This window comes from Leopardus geoffroyi, chromosome A2, assembly GCF_018350155.1.
Source record: "Leopardus geoffroyi isolate Oge1 chromosome A2, O.geoffroyi_Oge1_pat1.0, whole genome shotgun sequence".
Lineage (NCBI taxonomy): Eukaryota > Metazoa > Chordata > Mammalia > Carnivora > Felidae > Leopardus > Leopardus geoffroyi.
Window position 1 is genome coordinate 70,731,020 of NC_059331.1, and position 20,230 is coordinate 70,751,249.

General features: G+C 59.2%; 3 long non-coding RNA genes across 3 annotated transcripts; all 3 read left to right on the top strand.

Moving 5' to 3' along the window:
* The first annotated feature begins 424 nt into the window (after positions 1 to 424).
* LOC123606223 lies at positions 425 to 3,530 on the top strand. The gene is made up of 2 exons (XR_006716174.1): positions 425 to 2,375; positions 3,102 to 3,530. It is a non-coding gene; the product is annotated as an uncharacterized LOC123606223 (long non-coding RNA).
* Positions 3,531 to 7,072: 3,542 nt separating this feature from the next.
* On the top strand, positions 7,073 to 10,213 carry LOC123606222. Its single transcript, XR_006716173.1, has 2 exons — positions 7,073 to 9,052; positions 9,785 to 10,213. It is a non-coding gene; the product is annotated as an uncharacterized LOC123606222 (long non-coding RNA).
* A 3,540-nt stretch (positions 10,214 to 13,753) lies between these two features.
* On the top strand, positions 13,754 to 16,890 carry LOC123606220. The gene is made up of 2 exons (XR_006716171.1): positions 13,754 to 15,733; positions 16,462 to 16,890. It is a non-coding gene; the product is annotated as an uncharacterized LOC123606220 (long non-coding RNA).
* The last annotated feature ends 3,340 nt before the right edge of the window (positions 16,891 to 20,230 follow it).

Here is a 20,230-nt window from a genome sequence, read left to right on the forward strand (position 1 = left end):
TTGAGCCTAACCCCTACTCGATCTGGGGCCCTCCTCCTCCAGGGAACCGGGGTCCAACCCAGAAAGCCCACTCCTGAGGCCTCCAGACCGCAGCCGCAAAGGAGCCCAAGAAGAAGCCCGGTGCACCAGGGACGGGGGGGGGGGGTGGGGGTAGGGGGTCATGGAAGGGGAAGACAGAGAGGGGCAGGGGGGAAGGCCACGTGCGACCTTGTCGCTAGGATCCCTACCTTGGCAGCACCGCGACTGAGGCAGGTCCTGGAGGGAGGCTGTGGGTCTCAGCGGCTCCACCTTTAGGCTTCTCCCAGATGGTCTTTCGGGGGCTCCGGGGGGCATCGCATCGCGCTCTGCCCCAGCCAGTGCTGGCACTCCACCGGCGCGGCCAAAGACCGAGGCGCCCGCGAAGCGCGTCCCGCGCCCTGGCCTCTGGCTCCAGGAGCAGCAGGAGCAGCAGGGCCGCCACCCTCCCAGGCTGGAGGCTCATGGCTCCCAGTCTTCTCCACGCGGGGCCCCGCCTGCGCTCCCGCCAGCGCTCCCGCGAGCACTACCGCTACCCCTACCGCCAATGCCATGGCTACCGGGTCGCAGGCGCCAGGCAGCAGCATGTCCCCGGTCGGGGGCTGAGGTGGGCGTCAGTCCCTGGATGGCCCAGACACTTGGGGGCTTGGGGCGGCAGGCGGGCTGGGAGCCCGGACTCACAGCACCGCTGAGCCTCAGCTGTGTCCCTCACCGGGCTCTGGCCCTGGCCCACACGCATGCGCGCACTCGTGCGCGCGCTCCCGCACACCTGCTTGGGCCCAGGATCCAACCGTCCCATCCCCCCACCCCCACCCCCACCCCCCCCGCAGGGGGCACAGCTCCTGGGCGCCAGGGTCTGCACCACCGCACCTCCCTGTGCCCACCAGATGCTCTGACCGACTGCCCGCCAGCCTGACAGCCGGGAGCCAGGCAGAGGGCTCCAGAGACCAGGCCAGTGGGACAGGGCCTGGCAGGTGTCTCCTCCCAAGGTGGACACCTCCCTGTCACCCCTCAAGAGACCCAGGAACCTTTTGCATAGCTGGTTTCCCAGGGAGGTGGCTGGACGTGAACCCAGTGATCCCTCTTGCATCCTAGGCCTCTGTGTTTCTTCTTCACTCTGCCTCACATTCCCGCCAACCGTGGACATCTACAGCCGTGCACCCTCCTCGCTCGGGACCCGTGACCGCAAGGGCAGCCCTACGGGACAGGGAGACGCACTGGGCACACGAGACTCCTTCCACCTCCCTTCTCCTTGAAAGGCCGGTGCTTTTCAGCTCTGCATGCCCTTCCCATGGCCCTACCTGGACTGCACCACCAGCGGTCCCACCCTCAAGTCCACCGTGCCACCGCTGACTGTGGCACGTCCTTCAACTCTGTGGAACCGCCTGTCCACCTCCACTACCTCCCAACCCCCATGTTTTCTTCCCAGTGTGCCTCAGATCCCAAATCCTCCGTGCCATTTTTCTTTTCTTGGGTTTCAATTGCTTTTCAACGTTTCTTTCTTTTGGTGAGAGAGAGAGAGAGAGAGAGAGAGAGTGAGAGAGAGGCCATCACCCACGCGATTGTGCAGCAAGCATCGACTGAACGTGCAAGGCGTACCAGACCCTGCTGTGGAGGGCCAGTGTGCAGAGGTGGGCAAGGAAACGTATGCCTGAGGATTCAAGGGGAGCCACAGGACTACCGTCCAGGGTGAGGAGGACGAGAGAGACCAAGCAGTCAAGGCTTTCTACGAAAGGAGCATCAAGGGCACGAACCTACGCAGCCCTGGAAGGAGAGCAGGGAGTCACGGACATATGGATCATCGAAGGCCAGTCCCAACGGGCAGCCTTCATCACGTGTCCTCACCTGAGGACTTGCAACGAGGCACCCCCAGACTGGACCTGGTAGAAACAGGACTTACAGCAAAAGCACAAGACTTGTCTGTGGACTTCATGGTCATGGGAAGGACACCATCCCACAAGCCCCACCAAGGGACTCTGGACTCTGGTGACTTGGACTTACTGTGTACCATCAGGACCTGTCAGGACTCTTTCAAGTGCACAAGGGGAAGAGAAAACTAAGCCACAAACCTAGGAGAAGAGAGATGCAAAACCTTTCTCCCCCCAGGGCCAAAGTCAATGATCTCATGCTATACAGATGCAAATGACCTCTGCTAGCATTCCAAAGGTCACCAGTTTTCAGCCTCATTTATCAGTCTCCTACCACAAGGGCATTAGGGTTCCATTGGCTCCATAGGGACCATTTGCCTGCATTCTCCATGGGAGCAGCTTCCTATCCTACCAGAACCCTCACGTGTGTCTCCCTGTCATGGCACGTACGGATAGATACGAGAATGACGTTTCCCTTTCATTTGGAACATTGTGCTGACGCCTCCCTCCTGCCTCTGCGTCTCCACTGAGAAGACTGTTTGGCTCAGTTTACATGCTGTGTGTGTGTGTGTGTGTGTGTGTGTGTGTGTGTGTATGTGTTTCTGTGTGTGTGTGTGTGCGCGCGCGCGCCCGCGTGGGTGTGCATATGCATATACATACACATACACGAATATGTGTACGTATGTGTAGACATGTATGTGTACGTACATAGGTATCCGTATGGACACACAGGTAGACAGATCTATATATAAAGGTAGCGGTTTTTTCTTTTGAAAATACACACTGCCAACTCTGTGGGCCGCCTGGATGACTCAGCTGGGTAATGGTCCGACTTCGGGTCCCGTCAGGCTCTCAGGGTTCCTGAGCTGAGTCGCGCCCAGTGCTCCGTGCTGACAGCTCAGAGCCTGGAACCTGATTCCCTTCTGGGTTTCCTCTCTCTCTCCCTGCCCCTCCCTCGCTTGTGCTCTCTCTGTCTCTCTCGCTTCGTCTCGGACGTGAACATTAAAAAAGAAACAAAAGCATGTGGCTCTGGATCTCGGCTCACGTCACGATCTCACAGCTTGTGAGGCTGAGCCTCCACAAGGAGCCCCACCTCAAGATGGGCGCTAACGATGCGGAGACCGCTGGCCCTCCTCTCTCTCTCCCTCCCTGTCTGCCCTATCCCTGCTCACAGGCACACATGCATGCGTCCACTCTCTCTCCGTCTCTCACAATGAGTGAAAGAAACAAAGAACCTCAAATGATACCACTAAAGGAACACCGTCGAGTTCATTACTACAGCGAATGAATGGCTGTGCCCATGGCCAGCACCTGCCCCGGGCAACGTTCTATTTCCTAGTTGTTCATGTTTCTTCACTCTGGAGACACAGGGAGCTAGAGAGCAAGCCGGCAAGCCAGTGACCGCCAGTGGGGGAGGGGCAGAGTAGCAGAGAGCCAGACACACAGAATCTGAAAACAGGCTCCAGGGCCTGAGCTGTGGGCACAGAGCCCAGCGCAGGCCTGGAACTCAGGAACCGCGAGGGCGTGACCTGAGCCCAAGTCGGAAGCTCAACCCACTGAACCACCCAGGCGCCCGGGGAAGGTTCCATTCAGGAGTCCACTCCATCCATCCCCGCCCATTTCCGCAAGGTCAGAGCCCTTACGACACATGCCACCAGGAAGGATGCTATACAACTGTCCACAACCTGCCCTCTGTCTTCCAAAGAGGCTGCCCTGACGATATCTAGCAAAGAGGGCGCTCTGATCAAAAGGCCCACGGATAAAGGTCATGCCTGCCTCCCCTTAGGGCCTCATGACTCCCCAGGTTCCCCTTGCAGCGCACTTTGTCCCATTGGAAACGTCGTGGCTTGGGGTTCCAAGGTGCCCTGCAGCTGAGCGCAGGCCACCGGGAACGACCTCACCGCAGCTACCTACCAGGAGACAGCTTCGCACCCTTCACCCTTCCTGCAGGCCCTGTGCTCAGGGTCTCGGACCAGCCAGGGCGCAGGACACAAGCAGAGAACGTTAGCATTTGAGGACGCAGAAACGGCCTTGGGGTTCCCCTACTCGGGGACCACGTTCACCACCTGGGCGCCTGCGACGTTGGCAACTGGCACACAGGGCGACGGGGAGTGTGGACCGCACGAAATGAGGGCCCTCGGCCGCTTCTCCTGCAGTTCAGAGGGGGAACTCGCAAAGGTCACCTCAGTCACCAGCTCCCAAGAAGCCTCCCTGCGGAAGGGATGGTGCCATCAACAGCCTGTTCCTCCTTCGAGCCCTGCCTGGGTTTCAGGGGGAGCACAGCACCGGGGGGGAGGGGGGGGCGGGCGGGGGGGGGGGTGTCCCAGGAAGGTCCCGCTGACCCATGCCCCCCGCTGTGCCGCCACCCTCGCTAAGAGTCCCGCATGTCACTCTCCAAAGTGTCTCAGGCTGGATGTGAAATGATAGGGTTCCCCGCAGAGAGCGTGACTCAGGCCCTAGAGCCTATTTTGTTGGATTCCCCGTTTCAGGGCACACGCACGTCTCCAAGCCCACCTCTGCCCGCAGGACACGCACGCTAGGTGCAAATGCTTTCCCTGCCTCTCGCCTCTCGACAGGCAGCAGTGGGAAAGCCAGCGGTGCAGCACGCTCACGTGGAGTCCGACTGCCTGGCTTCATGCCTCGAGTCCTCCCGCTTCACAGCAGTGACCCCCGGCACACATTCTTTCACATCTTCCCTTGGAAACACGAACGGGGACGAGAGTCCTTGCCGAGGTACTCTGTGTCGTCAGCATAGATCTCTAAAGTGCTCAGAACAGTGCCTGGAACAGGCTAAGCGCTCTACCAAGGTGGGATAAGACCAACGAAAACAAACACGCATAGGCAGTCCCCTCCCTCGTGGCCAGCACCTAGGGAACTGCTGGGGATGGTGAGGCAGGGGAGGGATCCCTTTCTTCCCCCGACGACGACGACGACGACGACGACGACGACGGTGTCTGGCTCCCCCTCCCTCCTCAGGACTTCCCGCTGGCATCAAGACAACCTCCCTGCCTGATTCTGGGTGGTGCCGGCTAGGAACCCAGTGCCTCAGGGAGAGGCCCTCGCACATCTCCCTGGATACTTGGACGGGCTACAGGTCAACAGACTCTGCCTCCTCCCCTATATGGCAACAGGGACTGCACACCCGTGGAGCCGCTTCAGGACTTGCAAAGCATCAAAGGTGTTCGGACCACAGCCAAGTTTCGAGGACACGCACGCACGCACGGCGACTACTTTACCAAGGAAACCTCTCACGTGGCGAGCTCATGGATCAAGATCCATGCGATGACTTAGGCAGAATAATCACGGTAATCGTGAAGGTAATGATACTCAAGGTCACCATAATCTCCTTCATTCCGGAGAGACACAACTCACCCCTCGGGGACCGAACAGACGCTTAGGAGCCTGAGCTGCTGCTCCAAGTGGCCTACACCACACCATCTTACTGAAAACATAAAGCACCAGTCAGCTCGATATGGAAGTGTGGGAAAGCCTCTGCTCTTAGGCCTTTGCTTTCAGTGAGGTCAAGGTGCTGCCTTCGGGATGTTTTCAGCCTCTCAGACAGGATTGGAACTCTCTAGTGAAATGAGACATTCCCACGCAACAAAACGCATTCCTTGCAAAGAACTGGGTCCCTGACGCGGTCCGGACTCCACACGGGCCACAGCACCACACTCACGCGCACACACTCCCCCCAACAACCGGGGAGAGGTACAACCCATGCAATGAAAGACCCTTTGCTCAAGACCTCATTTCCAAAGGAGGCTGAGAGAGGAGCACTGCCTGCTCCAGTACACATGCACTGGTTTCTAGGGACCCGGTGGGCTCCGAGTCACTTCTCCCTCGTGCTGCCTGGTGAGTCCCGGAGGAGATGTGATTGCCAAGGACTGAAACTCTTGAAACACGGAACGAATGCAGGACAGGAGGCGCTCCACGGAAACGGGAAGCACCACGCCCCACGGTTAGGAAGAACAAAACCCACAAGTCTGCCTTTGACAAGGAGCTTTTCCGTCCACCTTCCTCGCCAGAGTGCGAAGGAGACGTTCCCACCCAACATGTCCCAAAGAGATGACTTTGGACTCCATCCACAACACCCAGTTCTCTTCAGCACACATCTCCACGTAGGAAAGAGTCTGGACCACCCTCTAAAACACAGAAGCGCCACTTATTCCTGGCTCACTGGCTCCGAGTTCATTGATGGAATGCACATTGCCTTCACAAATGAAGAGCTCAACAGGGAGTTGCACTTGCCCTAATCCAGACTCCTACCCCCTAGTCCCATTGACTCCCACGATAGAGGACCCCCTTTGGCCACAAGCGGGGTGAGATCTCCCCCTCCCCATCAGAGGAGGTGCAACTCTGCCACCAGGGGCGGGGCGGGGCGGGGCGGGGCGGGGCTGGGCAGGGCAGGAGAGCAGGTGTGCAGGGGGGAGGCAGGAGGCCTGTGTTCACCTGCTGCTTCCACTCTCAATCCCTTCAACACCGTCCCCTGCTGGCCTCCAGCAACTCAGGCCCACCACCCTGACTCTGCCTGGAATGTTTCTCTGGAATCTCAGGTCCCTTGTACTTCATTTTCACAGGCAGGAATGATTCCTCCTGCTCATGGCTGCGACTTCCCTGGCCCTGCCTTGACACTTTCCCACAACCGCAGGTCCACGCTTTCCTTCCTTCGTTCGTTCCTTCGTTCCTTCGTTCGTTCCCACCTCCACCCGCCAACCACTAACCCAGTCAGACCTCCGTGGGCACTCAGGGCGCCCCCCCTCTCGACCTGAGCCACTCCCCACCGCCTGAGCCTAACCCCCTACTCGATCTTGGGCCCTCCTCCTCCAGGGAACCGGGGTCCAACCCAGAAAGCCCACTCCTGAGGCCTCCAGACCGCAGCCGCAAAGGAGCCCAAGAAGAAGCCCGGTGCACCAGGGACGGGGGGGGGGGGGGGGTGGGGGGTGGGGGTAGGGGGTCATGGAAGGGGAAGACAGAGAGGGGCAGGGGGGAAGGCCACGTGCGACCTTGTCGCTAGGATCCCTACCTTGGCAGCACCGCGACTGAGGCAGGTCCTGGAGGGGGGCTGTGGGTCTCAGCGGCTCCACCTTTAGGCTTCTCCCAGATGGTCTTTCGGGGGCTCCGGGGGGCATCGCATCGCGCTCTGCCCCAGCCAGTGCTGGCACTCCACCGGCGCGGCCAAAGACCGAGTCGCCCGCGAAGCGCGTCCCGCGCCCTGGCCTCTGGCTCCAGGAGCAGCAGGAGCAGCAGGGCCGCCACCCTCCCAGGCTGGAGGCTCATGGCTCCCAGTCTTCTCCACGCGGGGCCCCGCCTGCGCTCCCGCCAGCGCTCCCGCGAGCACTACCGCTACCCCTACCGCCAATGCCATGGCTACCGGGTCGCAGGCGCCAGGCAGCAGCATGTCCCCGGTCGGGGGCTGAGGTGGGCGTCAGTCCCTGGATGGCCCAGACACTTGGGGGCTTGGGGCGGCAGGCGGGCTGGGAGCCCGGACTCACAGCACCGCTGAGCCTCAGCTGTGTCCCTCACCGGGCTCTGGCCCTGGCCCACACGCATGCGCGCACTCGTGCGCGCGCTCCCGCACACCTGCTTGGGCCCAGGATCCAACCGTCCCATCCCCCCACCCCCACCCCCACCCCCCCCGCAGGGGGCACAGCTCCTGGGCGCCAGGGTCTGCACCACCGCACCTCCCTGTGCCCACCAGATGCTCTGACCGACTGCCCGCCAGCCTGACAGCCGGGAGCCAGGCAGAGGGCTCCAGAGACCAGGCCAGTGGGACAGGGCCTGGCAGGTGTCTCCTCCCAAGGTGGACACCTCCCTGTCACCCCTCAAGAGACCCAGGAACCTTTTGCATAGCTGGTTTCCCAGGGAGGTGGCTGGACGTGAACCCAGTGATCCCTCTTGCATCCTAGGCCTCTGTGTTTCTTCTTCACTCTGCCTCACATTCCCGCCAACCGTGGACATCTACAGCCGTGCACCCTCCTCGCTCGGGACCCGTGACCGCAAGGGCAGCCCTACGGGACAGGGAGACGCACTGGGCACACGAGACTCCTTCCACCTCCCTTCTCCTTGAAAGGCCGGTGCTTTTCAGCTCTGCATGCCCTTCCCATGGCCCTACCTGGACTGCACCACCAGCGGTCCCACCCTCAAGTCCACCGTGCCACCGCTGACTGTGGCACGTCCTTCAACTCTGTGGAACCGCCTGTCCACCTCCACTACCTCCCAACCCCCATGTTTTCTTCCCAGTGTGCCTCAGATCCCAAATCCTCCGTGCCATTTTTCTTTTCTTGGGTTTCAATTGCTTTTCAACGTTTCTTTCTTTTGGTGAGAGAGAGAGAGAGAGAGAGAGAGAGAGAGAGAGGCCATCACCCACGCGATTGTGCAGCAAGCATCGACTGAACGTGCAAGGCGTACCAGACCCTGCTGTGGAGGGCCAGTGTGCAGAGGTGGGCAAGGAAACGTATGCCTGAGGATTCAAGGGGAGCCACAGGACTACCGTCCAGGGTGAGGAGGACGAGAGAGACCAAGCAGTCAAGGCTTTCTACGAAAGGAGCATCAAGGGCACGAACCTACGCAGCCCTGGAAGGAGAGCAGGGAGTCACGGACATATGGATCATCGAAGGCCAGTCCCAACGGGCAGCCTTCATCACGTGTCCTCACCTGAGGACTTGCAACGAGGCACCCCCAGACTGGACCTGGTAGAAACAGGACTTACAGCAAAAGCACAAGACTTGTCTGTGGACTTCATGGTCATGGGAAGGACACCATCCCACAAGCCCCACCAAGGGACTCTGGACTCTGGTGACTTGGACTTACTGTGTACCATCAGGACCTGTCAGGACTCTTTCAAGTGCACAAGGGGAAGAGAAAACTAAGCCACAAACCTAGGAGAAGAGAGATGCAAAACCTTTCTCCCCCCAGGGCCAAAGTCAATGATCTCATGCTATACAGATGCAAATGACCTCTGCTAGCATTCCAAAGGTCACCAGTTTTCAGCCTCATTTATCAGTCTCCTACCACAAGGGCATTAGGGTTCCATTGGCTCCATAGGGACCATTTGCCTGCATTCTCCATGGGAGCAGCTTCCTATCCTACCAGAACCCTCACGTGTGTCTCCCTGTCATGGCACGTACGGATAGATACGAGAATGACGTTTCCCTTTCATTTGGAACATTGTGCTGACGCCTCCCTCCTGCCTCTGCGTCTCCACTGAGAAGACTGTTTGGCTCAGTTTACATGCTGTGTGTGTGTGTGTGTGTGTGTGTGTGTGTGTGTGTATGTGTTTCTGTGTGTGTGTATGTGTGTGTGTGTGTGTGCGCGCGCGTGGGTGTGCATATGCATATACATACACATACACGAATATGTGTACGTATGTGTAGACATGTATGTGTACGTACATAGGTATCCGTATGGACACACAGGTAGACAGATCTATATATAAAGGTAGCGGTTTTTTCTTTTGAAAATACACACTGCCAACTCTGTGGGCCGCCTGGATGACTCAGCTGGGTAATGGTCCGACTTCGGGTCCCGTCAGGCTCTCAGGGTTCCTGAGCTGAGTCGCGCCCAGTGCTCCGTGCTGACAGCTCAGAGCCTGGAACCTGATTCCCTTCTGGGTTTCCTCTCTCTCTCCCTTCCCCTCCCTCGCTTGTGCTCTCTCTGTCTCTCTCGCTTCGTCTCGGACGTGAACATTAAAAAAGAAACAAAAGCATGTGGCTCTGGATCTCGGCTCACGTCACGATCTCACAGCTTGTGAGGCTGAGCCTCCACAAGGAGCCCCACCTCAAGATGGGCGCTAACGATGCGGAGCCCGCTGGCCCTCCTCTCTCTCTCCCTCCCTGTCTGCCCTATCCCTGCTCACAGGCACACATGCATGCGTCCACTCTCTCTCCGTCTCTCACAATGAGTGAAAGAAACAAAGAACCTCAAATGATACCACTAAAGGAACACCGTCGAGTTCATTACTACAGCGAATGAATGGCTGTGCCCATGGCCAGCACCTGCCCCGGGCAACGTTCTATTTCCTAGTTGTTCATGTTTCTTCACTCTGGAGACACAGGGAGCTAGAGAGCAAGCCGGCAAGCCAGTGACCGCCAGTGGGGGAGGGGCAGAGTAGCAGAGAGCCAGACACACAGAATCTGAAAACAGGCTCCAGGGCCTGAGCTGTGGGCACAGAGCCCAGCGCAGGCCTGGAACTCAGGAACCGCGAGGGCGTGACCTGAGCCCAAGTCGGAAGCTCAACCCACTGAACCACCCAGGCGCCCGGGGAAGGTTCCATTCAGGAGTCCACTCCATCCATCCCCGCCCATTTCCGCAAGGTCAGAGCCCTTACGACACATGCCACCAGGAAGGATGCTATACAACTGTCCACAACCTGCCCTCTGTCTTCCAAAGAGGCTGCCCTGACGATATCTAGCAAAGAGGGCGCTCTGATCAAAAGGCCCACGGATAAAGGTCATGCCTGCCTCCCCTTAGGGCCTCATGACTCCCCAGGTTCCCCTTGCAGCGCACTTTGTCCCATTGGAAACGTCGTGGCTTGGGGTTCCAAGGTGCCCTGCAGCTGAGCGCAGGCCACCGGGAACGACCTCACCGCAGCTACCTACCAGGAGACAGCTTCGCACCCTTCACCCTTCCTGCAGGCCCTGTGCTCAGGGTCTCCGACCAGCCAGGGCGCAGGACACAAGCAGAGAACGTTAGCATTTGAGGACGCAGAAACGGCCTTGGGGTTCCCCTACTCGGGGACCACGTTCACCACCTGGGCGCCTGCGACGTTGGCAACTGGCACACAGGGCGACGGGGAGTGTGGACCGCACGAAATGAGGGCCCTCGGCCGCTTCTCCTGCAGTTCAGAGGGGGAACTCGCAAAGGTCACCTCAGTCACCAGCTCCCAAGAAGCCTCCCTGCGGAAGGGATGGTGCCATCAACAGCCTGTTCCTCCTTCGAGCCCTGCCTGGGTTTCAGGGGGAGCACAGCACCGGGGGGGAGGGGGGGGCGGGCGGGGGGGGGGTGTCCCAGGAAGGTCCCGCTGACCCATGCCCCCCGCTGTGCCGCCACCCTCGCTAAGAGTCCCGCATGTCACTCTCCAAAGTGTCTCAGGCTGGATGTGAAATGATAGGGTTCCCCGCAGAGAGCGTGACTCAGGCCCTAGAGCCTATTTTGTTGGATTCCCCGTTTCAGGGCACACGCACGTCTCCAAGCCCACCTCTGCCCGCAGGACACGCACGCTAGGTGCAAATGCTTTCCCTGCCTCTCGCCTCTCGACAGGCAGCAGTGGGAAAGCCAGCGGTGCAGCACGCTCACGTGGAGTCCGACTGCCTGGCTTCATGCCTCGAGTCCTCCCGCTTCACAGCAGTGACCCCCGGCACACATTCTTTCACATCTTCCCTTGGAAACACGAACGGGGACGAGAGTCCTTGCCGAGGTACTCTGTGTCGTCAGCATAGATCTCTAAAGTGCTCAGAACAGTGCCTGGAACAGGCTAAGCGCTCTACCAAGGTGGGATAAGACCAACGAAAACAAACACGCATAGGCAGTCCCCTCCCTCGTGGCCAGCACCTAGGGAACTGCTGGGGATGGTGAGGCAGGGGAGGGATCCCTTTCTTCCCCCGACGACGACGACGACGACGACGACGACGACGACGGTGTCTGGCTCCCCCTCCCTCCTCAGGACTTCCCGCTGGCATCAAGACAACCTCCCTGCCTGATTCTGGGTGGTGCCGGCTAGGAACCCAGTGCCTCAGGGAGAGGCCCTCGCACATCTCCCTGGATACTTGGACGGGCTACAGGTCAACAGACTCTGCCTCCTCCCCTATATGGCAACAGGGACTGCACACCCGTGGAGCCGCTTCAGGACTTGCAAAGCATCAAAGGTGTTCGGACCACAGCCAAGTTTCGAGGACACGCACGCACGCACGGCGACTACTTTACCAAGGAAACCTCTCACGTGGCGAGCTCATGGATCAAGATCCATGCGATGACTTAGGCAGAATAATCACGGTAATCGTGAAGGTAATGATACTCAAGGTCACCATAATCTCCTTCATTCCGGAGAGACACAACTCACCCCTCGGGGACCGAACAGACGCTTAGGAGCCTGAGCTGCTGCTCCAAGTGGCCTACACCACACCATCTTACTGAAAACATAAAGCACCAGTCAGCTCGATATGGAAGTGTGGGAAAGCCTCTGCTCTTAGGCCTTTGCTTTCAGTGAGGTCAAGGTGCTGCCTTCGGGATGTTTTCAGCCTCTCAGACAGGATTGGAACTCTCTAGTGAAATGAGACATTCCCACGCAACAAAACGCATTCCTTGCAAAGAACTGGGTCCCTGACGCGGTCCGGACTCCACACGGGCCACAGCACCACACTCACGCGCACACACTCCCCCCAACAACCGGGGAGAGGTACAACCCATGCAATGAAAGACCCTTTGCTCAAGACCTCATTTCCAAAGGAGGCTGAGAGAGGAGCACTGCCTGCTCCAGTACACATGCACTGGTTTCTAGGGACCCGGTGGGCTCCGAGTCACTTCTCCCTCGTGCTGCCTGGTGAGTCCCGGAGGAGATGTGATTGCCAAGGACTGAAACTCTTGAAACACGGAACGAATGCAGGACAGGAGGCGCTCCACGGAAACGGGAAGCACCACGCCCCACGGTTAGGAAGAACAAAACCCACAAGTCTGCCTTTGACAAGGAGCTTTTCCGTCCACCTTCCTCGCCAGAGTGCGAAGGAGACGTTCCCACCCAACATGTCCCAAAGAGATGACTTTGGACTCCATCCACAACACCCAGTTCTCTTCAGCACACATCTCCACGTAGGAAAGAGTCTGGACCACCCTCTAAAACACAGAAGCGCCACTTATTCCTGGCTCACTGGCTCCGAGTTCATTGATGGAATGCACATTGCCTTCACAAATGAAGAGCTCAACAGGGAGTTGCACTTGCCCTAATCCAGACTCCTACCCCCTAGTCCCATTGACTCCCACGATAGAGGACCCCCTTTGGCCACAAGCGGGGTGAGATCTCCCCCTCCCCATCAGAGGAGGTGCAACTCTGCCACCAGGGGCGGGGCGGGGCGGGGCGGGGCGGGGCTGGGCAGGGCAGGAGAGCAGGTGTGCAGGGGGGAGGCAGGAGGCCTGTGTTCACCTGCTGCTTCCACTCTCAATCCCTTCAACACCGTCCCCTGCTGGCCTCCAGCAACTCAGGCCCACCACCCTGACTCTGCCTGGAATGTTTCTCTGGAATCTCAGGTCCCTTGTACTTCATTTTCACAGGCAGGAATGATTCCTCCTGCTCATGGCTGCGACTTCCCTGGCCCTGCCTTGACACTTTCCCACAACCGCAGGTCCACGCTTTCCTTCCTTCGTTCGTTCCTTCGTTCCTTCGTTCGTTCCCACCTCCACCCGCCAACCACTAACCCAGTCAGACCTCCGTGGGCACTCAGGGCGCCCCCCCTCTCGACCTGAGCCACTCCCCACCGCCTGAGCCTAACCCCCTACTCGATCTTGGGCCCTCCTCCTCCAGGGAACCGGGGTCCAACCCAGAAAGCCCACTCCTGAGGCCTCCAGACCGCAGCCGCAAAGGAGCCCAAGAAGAAGCCCGGAGTACCAGGGACGGGGGGGGGGGGGGGGGGGTGGGGGTAGGGGGTCATGGAAGGGGAAGACAGAGAGGGGCAGGGGGGAAGGCCACGTGCGACCTTGTCGCTAGGATCCCTACCTTGGCAGCACCGCGACTGAGGCAGGTCCTGGAGGGGGGCTGTGGGTCTCAGCGGCTCCACCTTTAGGCTTCTCCCAGATGGTCTTTCGGGGGCTCCGGGGGGCATCGCATCGCGCTCTGCCCCAGCCAGTGCTGGCACTCCACCGGCGCGGCCAAAGACCGAGTCGCCCGCGAAGCGCGTCCCGCGCCCTGGCCTCTGGCTCCAGGAGCAGCAGGAGCAGCAGGGCCGCCACCCTCCCAGGCTGGAGGCTCATGGCTCCCAGTCTTCTCCACGCGGGGCCCCGCCTGCGCTCCCGCCAGCGCTCCCGCGAGCACTACCGCTACCCCTACCGCCAATGCCATGGCTACCGGGTCGCAGGCGCCAGGCAGCAGCATGTCCCCGGTCGGGGGCTGAGGTGGGCGTCAGTCCCTGGATGGCCCAGACACTTGGGGGCTTGGGGCGGCAGGCGGGCTGGGAGCCCGGACTCACAGCACCGCTGAGCCTCAGCTGTGTCCCTCACCGGGCTCTGGCCCTGGCCCACACGCATGCGCGCACTCGTGCGCGCGCTCCCGCACACCTGCTTGGGCCCAGGATCCAACCGTCCCATCCCCCCACCCCCACCCCCACCCCCCCCGCAGGGGGCACAGCTCCTGGGCGCCAGGGTCTGCACCACCGCACCTCCCTGTGCCCACCAGATGCTCTGACCGACTGCCCGCCAGCCTGACAGCCGGGAGCCAGGCAGAGGGCTCCAGAGACCAGGCCAGTGGGACAGGGCCTGGCAGGTGTCTCCTCCCAAGGTGGACACCTCCCTGTCACCCCTCAAGAGACCCAGGAACCTTTTGCATAGCTGGTTTCCCAGGGAGGTGGCTGGACGTGAACCCAGTGATCCCTCTTGCATCCTAGGCCTCTGTGTTTCTTCTTCACTCTGCCTCACATTCCCGCCAACCGTGGACATCTACAGCCGTGCACCCTCCTCGCTCGGGACCCGTGACCGCAAGGGCAGCCCTACGGGACAGGGAGACGCACTGGGCACACGAGACTCCTTCCACCTCCCTTCTCCTTGAAAGGCCGGTGCTTTTCAGCTCTGCATGCCCTTCCCATGGCCCTACCTGGACTGCACCACCAGCGGTCCCACCCTCAAGTCCACCGTGCCACCGCTGACTGTGGCACGTCCTTCAACTCTGTGGAACCGCCTGTCCACCTCCACTACCTCCCAACCCCCATGTTTTCTTCCCAGTGTGCCTCAGATCCCAAATCCTCCGTGCCATTTTTCTTTTCTTGGGTTTCAATTGCTTTTCAACGTTTCTTTCTTTTGGTGAGAGAGAGAGAGAGAGAGAGAGAGAGAGAGAGAGGCCATCACCCACGCGATTGTGCAGCAAGCATCGACTGAACGTGCAAGGCGTACCAGACCCTGCTGTGGAGGGCCAGTGTGCAGAGGTGGGCAAGGAAACGTATGCCTGAGGATTCAAGGGGAGCCACAGGACTACCGTCCAGGGTGAGGAGGACGAGAGAGACCAAGCAGTCAAGGCTTTCTACGAAAGGAGCATCAAGGGCACGAACCTACGCAGCCCTGGAAGGAGAGCAGGGAGTCACGGACATATGGATCATCGAAGGCCAGTCCCAACGGGCAGCCTTCATCACGTGTCCTCACCTGAGGACTTGCAACGAGGCACCCCCAGACTGGACCTGGTAGAAACAGGACTTACAGCAAAAGCACAAGACTTGTCTGTGGACTTCATGGTCATGGGAAGGACACCATCCCACAAGCCCCACCAAGGGACTCTGGACTCTGGTGACTTGGACTTACTGTGTACCATCAGGACCTGTCAGGACTCTTTCAAGTGCACAAGGGGAAGAGAAAACTAAGCCACAAACCTAGGAGAAGAGAGATGCAAAACCTTTCTCCCCCCAGGGCCAAAGTCAATGATCTCATGCTATACAGATGCAAATGACCTCTGCTAGCATTCCAAAGGTCACCAGTTTTCAGCCTCATTTATCAGTCTCCTACCACAAGGGCATTAGGGTTCCATTGGCTCCATAGGGACCATTTGCCTGCATTCTCCGTGGGAGCAGCTTCCTATCCTACCAGAACCCTCACGTGTGTCTCCCTGTCATGGCACGTACGGATAGATACGAGAATGACGTTTCCCTTTCATTTGGAACATTGTGCTGACGCCTCCCTCCTGCCTCTGCGTCTCCACTGAGAAGACTGTTTGGCTCAGTTTACATGCTGTGTGTGTGTGTGTGTGTGTGTGTGTGTGTGTGTGTGTTTCTGTGTGTGTGTATGTGTGTGTGTGTGTGTGCGCGCGCGTGGGTGTGCATATGCATATACATACACATACACGAATATGTGTACGTATGTGTAGACATGTATGTGTACGTACACAGGTATCCGTATGGACACACAGGTAGACAGATCTATATATAAAGGTAGCGGTTTTTTCTTTTGAAAATACACACTGCCAACTCTGTGGGCCGCCTGGATGACTCAGCTGGGTAATGGTCCGACTTCGGGTCCCGTCAGGCTCTCAGGGTTCCTGAGCTGAGTCGCGCCCAGTGCTCCGTGCTGACAGCTCAGAGCCTGGAACCTGATTCCCTTCTGGGTTTCCTCTCTCTCTCCCTTCCCCTCCCTCGCTTGTGCTCTCTCTGTCTCTCTCGCTTCGTCTCGGACGTGAACATTAAAAAAGAAACAAAAGCATGTGGCTCTGGATCTCGGCTCACGTCACGATCTCACAGTTTGTGAGGCTGAGCCTCCACAAGGAGCCCCACCTCAAGATGGGCGCTAACGATGCGGAGACCGCTGGCCCTCCTCTCTCTCTCCCTCCCTGTCTGCCCTATCCCTGCTCACAGGCACACATGCATGCGTCCACTCTCTCTCCGTCTCTCACAATGAGTGAAAGAAACAAAGAACCTCAAATGATACCACTAAAGGAACACCGTCGAGTTCATTACTACAGCGAATGAATGGCTGTGCCCATGGCCAGCACCTGCCCCGGGCAACGTTCTATTTCCTAGTTGTTCATGTTTCTTCACTCTGGAGACACAGGGAGCTAGAGAGCAAGCCGGCAAGCCAGTGACCGCCAGTGGGGGAGGGGCAGAGTAGCAGAGAGCCAGACACACAGAATCTGAAAACAGGCTCCAGGGCCTGAGCTGTGGGCACAGAGCCCAGCGCAGGCCTGGAACTCAGGAACCGCGAGGGCGTGACCTGAGCCCAAGTCGGAAGCTCAACCCACTGAACCACCCAGGCGCCCGGGGAAGGTTCCATTCAGGAGTCCACTCCATCCATCCCCGCCCATTTCCGCAAGGTCAGAGCCCTTACGACACATGCCACCAGGAAGGATGCTATACAACTGTCCACAACCTGCCCTCTGTCTTCCAAAGAGGCTGCCCTGACGATATCTAGCAAAGAGGGCGCTCTGATCAAAAGGCCCACGGATAAAGGTCATGCCTGCCTCCCCTTAGGGCCTCATGACTCCCCAGGTTCCCCTTGCAGCGCACTTTGTCCCATTGGAAACGTCGTGGCTTGGGGTTCCAAGGTGCCCTGCAGCTGAGCGCAGGCCACCGGGAACGACCTCACCGCAGCTACCTACCAGGAGACAGCTTCGCACCCTTCACCCTTCCTGCAGGCCCTGTGCTCAGGGTCTCCGACCAGCCAGGGCGCAGGACACAAGCAGAGAACGTTAGCATTTGAGGACGCAGAAACGGCCTTGGGGTTCCCCTACTCGGGGACCACGTTCACCACCTGGGCGCCTGCGACGTTGGCAACTGGCACACAGGGCGACGGGGAGTGTGGACCGCACGAAATGAGGGCCCTCGGCCGCTTCTCCTGCAGTTCAGAGGGGGAACTCGCAAAGGTCACCTCAGTCACCAGCTCCCAAGAAGCCTCCCTGCGGAAGGGATGGTGCCATCAACAGCCTGTTCCTCCTTCGAGCCCTGCCTGGGTTTCAGGGGGAGCACAGCACCGGGGGGGAGGGGGGGGCGGGCGGGGGGGGGGTGTCCCAGGAAGGTCCCGCTGACCCATGCCCCCCGCTGTGCCGCCACCCTCGCTAAGAGTCCCGCATGTCACTCTCCAAAGTGTCTCAGGCTGGATGTGAAATGATAGGGTTCCCCGCAGAGAGCGTGACTCAGGCCCTAGAGCCTATTTTGTTGGATTCCCCGTTTCAGGGCACACGCACGTCTCCAAGCCCACCTCTGCCCGCAGGACACGCACGCTAGGTGCAAATGCTTTCCCTGCCTCTCGCCTCTCGACAGGCAGCAGTGGGAAAGCCAGCGGTGCAGCACGCTCACGTGGAGTCCGACTGCCTGGCTTCATGCCTCGAGTCCTCCCGCTTCACAGCAGTGACCCCCGGCACACATTCTTTCACATCTTCCCTTGGAAACACGAACGGGGACGAGAGTCCTTGCCGAGGTACTCTGTGTCGTCAGCATAGATCTCTAAAGTGCTCAGAACAGTGCCTGGAACAGGCTAAGCGCTCTACCAAGGTGGGATAAGACCAACGAAAACAAACACGCATAGGCAGTCCCCTCCCTCGTGGCCAGCACCTAGGGAACTGCTGGGGATGGTGAGGCAGGGGAGGGATCCCTTTCTTCCCCCGACGACGACGACGACGACGACGACGACGACGGTGTCTGGCTCCCCCTCCCTCCTCAGGACTTCCCGCTGGCATCAAGACAACCTCCCTGCCTGATTCTGGGTGGTGCCGGCTAGGAACCCAGTGCCTCAGGGAGAGGCCCTCGCACATCTCCCTGGATACTTGGACGGGCTACAGGTCAACAGACTCTGCCTCCTCCCCTATATGGCAACAGGGACTGCACACCCGTGGAGCCGCTTCAGGACTTGCAAAGCATCAAAGGTGTTCGGACCACAGCCAAGTTTCGAGGACACGCACGCACGCACGGCGACTACTTTACCAAGGAAACCTCTCACGTGGCGAGCTCATGGATCAAGATCCATGCGATGACTTAGGCAGAATAATCACGGTAATCGTGAAGGTAATGATACTCAAGGTCACCATAATCTCCTTCATTCCGGAGAGACACAACTCACCCCTCGGGGACCGAACAGACGCTTAGGAGCCTGAGCTGCTGCTCCAAGTGGCCTACACCACACCATCTTACTGAAAACATAAAGCACCAGTCAGCTCGATATGGAAGTGTGGGAAAGCCTCTGCTCTTAGGCCTTTGCTTTCAGTGAGGTCAAGGTGCTGCCTTCGGGATGTTTTCAGCCTCTCAGACAGGATTGGAACTCTCTAGTGAAATGAGACATTCCCACGCAACAAAACGCATTCCTTGCAAAGAACTGGGTCCCTGACGCGGTCCGGACTCCACACGGGCCACAGCACCACACTCACGCGCACACACTCCCCCCAACAACCGGGGAGAGGTACAACCCATGCAATGAAAGACCCTTTGCTCAAGACCTCATTTCCAAAGGAGGCTGAGAGAGGAGCACTGCCTGCTCCAGTACACATGCACTGGTTTCTAGGGACCCGGTGGGCTCCGAGTCACTTCTCCCTCGTGCTGCCTGGTGAGTCCCGGAGGAGATGTGATTGCCAAGGACTGAAACTCTTGAAACACGGAACGAATGCAGGACAGGAGGCGCTCCACGGAAACGGGAAGCACCACGCCCCACGGTTAGGAAGAACAAAACCCACAAGTCTGCCTTTGACAAGGAGCTTTTCCGTCCACCTTCCTCGCCAGAGTGCGAAGGAGACGTTCCCACCCAACATGTCCCAAAGAGATGACTTTGGACTCCATCCACAACACCCAGTTCTCTTCAGCACACATCTCCACGTAGGAAAGAGTCTGGACCACCCTCTAAAACACAGAAGCGCCACTTATTCCTGGCTCACTGGCTCCGAGTTCATTGATGGAATGCACATTGCCTTCACAAATGAAGAGCTCAACAGGGAGTTGCACTTGCCCTAATCCAGACTCCTACCCCCTAGTCCCATTGACTCCCACGATAGAGGACCCCCTTTGGCCACAAGCGGGGTGAGATCTCCCCCTCCCCATCAGAGGAGGTGCAACTCTGCCACCAGGGGCGGGGCGGGGCGGGGCGGGGCGGGGCTGGGCAGGGCAGGAGAGCAGGTGTGCAGGGGGGAGGCAGGAGGCCTGTGTTCACCTGCTGCTTCCACTCTCAATCCCTTCAACACCGTCCCCTGCTGGCCTCCAGCAACTCAGGCCCACCACCCTGACTCTGCCTGGAATGTTTCTCTGGAATCTCAGGTCCCTTGTACTTCATTTTCACAGGCAGGAATGATTCCTCCTGCTCATGGCTGCGACTTCCCTGGCCCTGCCTTGACACTTTCCCACAACCGCAGGTCCACGCTTTCCTTCCTTCGTTCGTTCCTTCGTTCCTTCGTTCGTTCCCACCTCCACCCGCCAACCACTAACCCAGTCAGACCTCCGTGGGCACTCAGGGCGCCCCCCCTCTCGACCTGAGCCACTCCCCACCGCCTGAGCCTAACCCCCTACTCGATCTTGGGCCCTCCTCCTCCAGGGAACCGGGGTCCAACCCAGAAAGCCCACTCCTGAGGCCTCCAGACCGCAGCCGCAAAGGAGTCCAAGAAGAAGCCCGGTGCACCAGGGACGGGGGGGGGGGGGGGGGGTGGGGGTAGGGGGTCATGGAAGGGGAAGACAGAGAGGGGCAGGGGGGAAGGC